At 38.3% G+C, this 7,971-nt stretch overlaps 1 pseudogene; it reads right to left on the reverse strand.

The window, feature by feature from the left end:
• Nucleotides 1-300: 300 nt before the first annotated feature.
• Nucleotides 301-676, reverse strand: LOC148001267 (large ribosomal subunit protein eL30 pseudogene; annotated as a pseudogene).
• Nucleotides 677-7,971: the final 7,295 nt, after the last annotated feature.

The following is a 7,971-nucleotide window of genomic DNA, read 5'->3' on the forward strand; positions in this document are numbered from 1 at the left end:
TCCTTTTTCTAGTTTCCCTACTCATGTTGGAGTTTTCTATCTATTATCCTTTGCGGGGCTGGATTTGTGGAAAGATATTGTGTAAATTTGGTTTTATCATGGAATATCTTTGCTTCTCTATTTATGGTAATTGAGAGTTTTGCTGGAGCTGGCATTTGTGTTCTCTTTGTGCCTGAATGACATATGCCCAGGATCTTCTAGCTTTCACAGTCTCTGGTGAGAAGTCTGGTGTAATTCTGATAGGCCTGCCTTTATATGTTACCTGAGCTTTTTCCCTTACTGCCTTTTTTAAAAGGAGCTCTGGCAAAGTTTTATTAAAGGAAACCTTTCTTGTTTACTTCTCACCAGTCTGTTCTGGCATGCTTCTAATATCAGAATCACCTGGGTCAATGATAACAAGTGTGCATACTTTGCAGTATTTTCCACATGCTGTGCCCAATGCAATATTATTGCCACTGTAGTGATGGTCACTAGTTTTAGCCAACATGGAATAATATTCTATTTCAGATTTCCTCAAAGCTGGGCAGTTGTCGAGGATAACCAACTTTGCTTTGCCTTGTCTAATCATCTTCAGAGTCTGTTTGTTCCCCTTCATGTACTTTCCAGTTTTCATAACAAGTTGGAGCCTAAAGTTGATCAACTCCAGAGACTTTTTCATCTTCTTTGCAGCCACCATCTTCTTGCCTTAGGTGTGGGACAACTCCCAACCAAGATCAGGTACAAGATGGCCAGGGAGTGAAAAAGGAAGGAGCTCCCACAATGCAAAGTTCTTCTAGGTGGACAGAGGATTATCCCCCTTACTGCTTTTAATATTCTTTCTTTGTTTTGAGCATTTGGTATTTAGACTATTATGTGATGGGAGGAATTTTTCTTCTAGTCCAATCTATTTGGAGTTCTGTAGGCTTCTTGTATGTTTATGGGCATCTCTTTCTTCAGGTTAGGGATGCTTTTTTCTATAATTTTGTTGAAGATATTTACTGGCCCTTTAATTTGGGAATCTTTACTCTCTTCTATACCTACTATTCTTAGGTTTGATCTTCTCATTGTGTCCTGGATTTCCTGGATATTTTGGACTAGGAGCTTTTTGCATTTTACACTATCTTCAATGGTTGTGTTGATGTTTTCTATGGTATCTTCTGACCCTGAGATTCTCTCTTCTATGTCTTGTATTCCGTTGGTGATGCTTGCATCTATAACTCCTGATAGCTTCCCTAGGTTTTCTGTCTCCAGAGTTGTCTCCCTTTGTGCTTTCTTTATTGTTTCTCTTTCCATTTTTAGATCTTTGATGATTTTGTTCAACTCCTTCACCTGATTGTTTTTGTTTTCCTTTAATTCTTTCATGGATTTTTGTGCTTCCTCTTTAAGAGCTTTTCCTTGCTTACTTGTGTTGTCCGGTATTTCTTTAAGGGAGTTATTTGTGTCCTTCTTAAAGTCCTCCATCATTATCATAAAATGTGATTTTAAATCTAAATCTTGATTTTCGTGTGTGATGGGGTAGCCAGAACTTGCTGTGGTGATAGAACTGAGTCCTGATGATACCAAATAGCCTTGGTGTCTGTTGCTTAGGTTCTTGTGCTTGCCTCTTCCCATCTGATTATCTCTGGTGTTAGTTGGTCTTGTTGTCTCTGATTGGATCTTTTTCCTCATGTTGGTTTGTGAACCTGGGATCTTAGGAGTTAGAGCACTGCTGGGTGGTCAGAACTCTCTGGGATGGGGGGTTCGGATTTGGGTTTGGATGGCTGTGGAACAGTCTTAGGTCTGGGCACAGATGGAGACCAGAAGGATCCTTTCCCAGGCTTCTTTGTGGTGGTACCTGTGCACAGTGTGCTCCTGGCAGGTCCCTCTTTGGACAGTTATTGGAGAGAAAGTGGGGTCTCATATGTGGGTTTAGGAGTGAGAGTATTCCAGGGAGAATTCCTCTCTCCAGGCAGAATTTGGGTACCCAGATACCATTTTCAACGTTATTCAAAACCAGAATTAAATGTTTTTCTTTTAAATACTTATTTTATTATTTCTTTATATTTCCATACAAGAATAGTCTATTTACATCATTCCAACCCCATTATTTCTCTCATCTCGTTCTTCCTATGTCTTCCCAACACCCCTCAAATTCATGTCTGTCTGTCTATCTGCCTATCTATCTATCTATCTATCTATCTATCTATCTATCTATCTATCATCTACTGCTGAGCCTTTTACTGCTTGTCATATGCATATTTGTGTAGGACTGAGCACTGGAGACTAAATAGCTTTCCAAGGCCCCATTCCTGGTGAAGATTCTTCTCCTATCAGCCATTAAGGGCCCATAGACAGAATCTCATGAGACTTTCTCTGTCCATCTTGGCCTGCCAACTGGTGCTTGCTCAGGTGGTATTCACAAGACTTTCCTGGTGGGCAGAATTTTATGCCATGGATAGATCTGGGGACTGCAAGGGGGAATGACAACTAGATAGGTTTCAGGGTAGTCACCAGACTAGGTTGGTTCATAGTTTGTGTGACTAGGGATTGACCTGGTAATTAGGGAGGGTGCCAGCTAGACAGGGTTCAGGATACACACCAAACCAGCCTGCACAGGAGTTCGGAGCTTTAATAGTTTTATCAATACTCAATAGTTATTTCCTTTTACAAACATTTTGATATAATGTTATTTTGTAAATAAATTGCTCATAATATTTCTTTTCAGGCCACAGTGCTTTATTAATTAAAAATAATAAATAATAAATTATTTAATAATTTATTAACACTTATAATAATAGTATTCATACCAGAGCCATATTTGCCATAATCATTTTGGTTAGCATACCTTCTGCTTCACTCTCAGAATTTACCTAGAAGGAGATTCTGCACTTCCAGAGTCTTTTAAGGTTTGGGTAGCCACCTGGACCTACCTTCTGTTAACTAAGTATATCACAGCTGCCACGGGCACATCATTCTTCCACCTTTTGCTTCGTGTAAACTGGAGCTTCTTCTGGGTTCCTCTGTGATCAGTCATCACATGTGAAGACAGATGCATGTCTATGATTAAAATCCTCCTTCCCCAACACAATCCAGCAGCATCTGCTCTGTGCATCATCATTCGCCAAATTTGATTGATTTTGTGACCTTCAGATTGGTAGAAAGAAGGAGAATGAGTGAATGAGAAAAATGTTTATTTGGACTCCATTATTAATAGGGGTGCGAAAATAAGTAAAGACATGCACTAAGTTATCCTATTTACTACACATTTTTATATTTAACATTTACAATTCAGAACATTAAATGTATAAAATTGAAAGAATGATTTTTATTTTGCATAAATTATAGTCCAGATTATTATGTTCTTTACACATATCACTTATAAACTGGACCTATGTAAGACTGAGACAAAGTAATAATAATAATGTGTTATTAAAGTGTTTCTCTTTATTTATTTATTTATTTTTTATTTTTTATTTATTTATTTATTTTTTTATTAACTTGAGTATTTCTTATATACATTTCGAGTGTTATTCCCTTTCCCGGTTTCTGGGCAAACATCCCCCTAATCCCTCCCCCTCCCCTTCGTTATGGGTGTTCCCCTCCCCATCCTTCCCCCATTGCCGCCCTCCCCCCAACAATCTAGTTCACTGGGGGTTCAGTCTTAGCAGGACCCAGGGCTTCCCCTTCCACTGGTGCTCTTACTAGGATATTCATTGCTACCTATGAGGTCAGAGTCCAGGGTCAGTCCATGTATATTCTTTAGGTAGTGGCTTAGTCCCTGGAAGCTCTGGTTGCTTGGCATTGTTGAACATATGGGGTCTCGAGCCCCTTCAAGCTCTTCCAGTTCTTTCTCTGATTCCTTCAACGGGGGTCCTATTCTCAGTTCAGTGGTTTGCTGCTGGCATTTGCCTCTGTATTTGCTGTATTCTGGCGGTGTCTCTCAGGAGTGATCTACATCCTGCTCCTGTCGGTCTGCACTTCTTTGCTTCATCCATCTTGTCTAATTGGGTGGCTGTATATGTATGGGCCACATGTGGGGCAAGCTCTGAATGGGTGTTCCTTCTGTTTCTGTTTTAATCTTTGCCTCTCTATTCCCTGCCACGGGTATTCTTTTTCCCCTTTTAAAGAAGGAGTGAAGCATTCACATTTTGATCATCCATCTTGAGTTTCATTTGTTCTAGGAATCTAGGGTAATTCAAGCATTTGGGCTAATAGCCACTTATCAATGAGTGCATACCATTTGTGTTTTTCTGTGATTGGGTTACCTCACTTAGGATGATATTTTCCAGTTCTAACCATTTGCCTCTTTAGGTAATCTGTGGTGATACATCATTATGAACATAACTCTTACTTGCTATAAAAATATTTCTTATATTCAGAGAGATAGTTGGGGTTTTTGCTGAAACTGAAATTCCAGTTAATAACACACACATCTTAAGGTGACTTAAGTCCAACTTTCTATTGTAGACTGTGCAGCTCACCAGTGTGAAGCAAGGTTTGTGATCGAAGCACACAGTGCAATGGGCTGTGGAGTGTGGCAGTGAACATGGGTGGTACTTATATACACAGCAGACAAAGGTTTGAATGGGAAATCACCACACTGTAGAGTTTGTGTAGTCTGTTGGGGCACAGGTCGACAGTCTGGGAGGGCAGGGGATTCTGTGTTGACATTCTAGATCTTTTTTTCATTGAAGCAGCCAAGTAAGCCTCTAATCCCAAAGGACACAGAATTCGGGCACACATCAGCATCCTTTCCTGTTTTTCCAATGTTCAGCTCAGAACTCCGGTCCTGAATAAGAACCATGACAGAAGAACATTAGGAGTATAGAAACTGTTTGTGGTGATCAGTATTCATGTGCATGGCCGTTTGATCAGCACAGCACATTAAGCAGAGGAACAATCTTAAAACGAGAAAGCTAATAAATGACTATCTTTCCTTTCCACCAGACCTAACAGGTTTTAATGAAGGACTAGTATTGATAACATGGAGGATGAAACTCTTCTACCAAGAAGGAGACAATTGTTCTTCCTTTCTGTATTGTATTTGTAGTTTGCCTTGCGCTCTGTGGGGCATGCTGGAGTCCTGTTACTGCAGGCAGTTAATAAGTTGTAAATTCTTTTATTCAACAATGTATATCTTATAATGTGAAAATGTTTGGAACTTACTTGTGAAACCAATGTCCCTGAGTTGGTTTTGTTATGGTCATGCATCATTGAATTTAGACACTTATTTTAGTTGTATAAGACTGAAATAGAATAATTCCGTTTTATTGAATGCAACACTATGCAAATAAAAACCAATATAACAAAACTATAACTATTTCTGGTGTCTACTGTGTTTCAGTCTAGGTAAAGGAAAATAAAGTGACTGAACAACCCAGCTGAGAAGGCTAATCTTGACCAGCAGAGGGCAGCTGCATCTTACATGGCCAGTTCAGAGGATCATCATGTGGCATTCTCCACACTGCTTAACCACTTTACTTCTTTGCATTAAACACCGTTAACTTTTCTCAAACTCTTTCTACTTAGAGACTTAAATAAGATCCTTATTCAAAGTTTAAAAGCACTTTCGTTTACTAATTTGTACGTTTTCTTTTTCTACAATATATTTAATATTATCCTTAAAAATACCTTGGCATTGAGCGAGAGAGGGAGAGAGAGAGACAGAGACAGAGACAGAGAGACAGAGACAGAGACAGAGAGACAGAGACAGAGACAGAGGGGGGCTGGATACTTGATTCTACTTTGCATATTAACAGCAAATGAATTTTTTACATCATTATGTACATATCTAATAATTGAGGTGTAATATGGAAAAATATCTAAGAAGTTTGTTGTTACTGTTTCTGCATCCATTGAGAAGTGAAGAGGTGTTGAGAGAGAACTGGCCACTGAACTGGCTGTCTGGAGTTCCTGGTTGGACAGGATCTCTGTAGAATGCAACTCTCCACGCAATGGTTTCTACATAGAAATCTCATTACACTCTAAAGCAGACAAGGGGGCAAAACAAGTTGGTGGAAAAGCAATGCTGGTCAAATGATATGGACAGGACCAGAGGTCCAACACCGTTCCCTACACTGCTGAAATAATGCACACGAAGTCAAGAAACCCACAGCAAGTGAAATCAAGGGATAAGCAACTGCAGAAATCTATGACTTTCCATGAGCATATACAAGCTGAGGGAGTTTAAGAGATGACTCTAAAATAAGTAGTTAAAAGCTGAAATCAATAACATAAAATTGTACTTTAGATTTAATGAGAGATGCTGGTTCTAAGAAGAAAGCTAAGAATAAGAATTACAGTACACACACTGGACAAAGTTGGTAGAGCCTTCAAAAGGCCCACCCCTATCAATAAACCTTCTCCACTCAGCCCTGGTCTTCTGTAGGCTGCTAAAACATACCGCCACACTCTAAGAAACAATTTTCCAAACTGCAGGGAACATTCAGGTAGAGATTTCTAAAATATTTGACAGAATACAAAGACGCTATAGCAGTGATTATTTGCCACTGATAATGTCTGACTGTAATATGTCCTCAGTTCATTTTATCTATGGTCACTGCTATTAACGTATGCTTATTTTGCATATGGGTCTGAAGAGAACATTCCAGACCCAAAATACAGTACAAATAATAACATTGGTTTGATGAGACCAAATACATCTATAAAACAGTAATGGATGCCCAATAAGTAGAATGATATGTACTATAACAAAAGAAAGATTTCATTGCCTCATTTTGATACCCAAATACTGATTTTCTATGCTGTTGGAGATACACATAAATGACCTAAACACTTTCAATATGTGTGTAGTGAAACAACATATATTCCCCATAATATGTATGCATGTATGTATGTATGTACGTATGATTCATTGGTGCACAGAAATATTTACAGTATTTTTTATTCAGCGATATGGGTGATAGTATGTTAACATGTTAAAGGAAAATTCATTTGTGTCTCCTCCCCCCACATGTATGTATATACTCAGTATATTTAGGCTCCACAGAGCAATAGGAGTGCACTTTATTGATTTCATGAACATAATTAGCAACTTTCTACTTTAATATAGTTACATTAAATCAAATCAGTATAAAATGAATCACTATCATTAATAATGAGTAATATATATTAAAAGTGATATAAATCGAAAGTTTAGTTCTTCACTTTGTGCCATAAATCCATGACAATTTTAGTTTTATTGAAAAATCCCTAATTACAACATAATATCACATTCTATTTACATTGGATACACTGTGATACAGTTTTCAGTTTTCTACATTAAAATAATAGGAAAATAAAAATAATTTAATTTGGTGCAATAGAAACGCACAACTTTAGAACTAAGCATACATGTCTCCCATGACGAAACTCTTGTATGTGATAGTGCAGCTCTGGAAGGAACTGGAAGGTCAAGAAAAGCTGTGTGAGGCACATTCTCACCTGGATGCCTTTTTCTTCTGGTTCTGACTTCTTGGTTCAGTGACAGCACAGTTTGTCTACTGTGGTGCTCAGTTTTCTTCATGTTCAAGAAACAAATCTGAATGAACTACGACCATTCTACAGACTTTCCATTTAGCTGGCTAGGCCTGAATTGGGGAATATCGGCTTCTTCCTCGATTGTGTGTAGGCAAATGGAAATACCACTTTATAAACACATTGGGATCTTAATGCTGGAAAGTTCAAAACAGCACTTTTAGCTAAGAATTCTTAAAGAGCTTTGGTCCTTAAAGAGTTGTATTTCCCATTTTCAAATACACAATTTCATTCAATCTTCCAGAAATTCCATGAAAAAATTACAGTATAAAACCTATTTGTAGCTCAAAATGTTGTAGGCCACAGTGTTTAAATGTCAGGACCATAATTCAAATACAAGTTTGCCTGAAAACTTGAGTGTGATTCTGAGCCAGTCCACCATGTCCTTGGGAGATGGTTCTGTGGATGTTGCTTGACTAAAGATAAATTAGCTGAATCTACTTCAGCAGATCTCTCACTAGCCTAACAGTGTTGTGT

This window comes from Rattus norvegicus, chromosome 14 (genome assembly GCF_021556685.1).
Source record: "Rattus norvegicus strain SHRSP/BbbUtx chromosome 14, alternate assembly SHRSP_T2T, whole genome shotgun sequence".
Taxonomy (NCBI): Eukaryota; Metazoa; Chordata; class Mammalia; order Rodentia; family Muridae; genus Rattus; species Rattus norvegicus.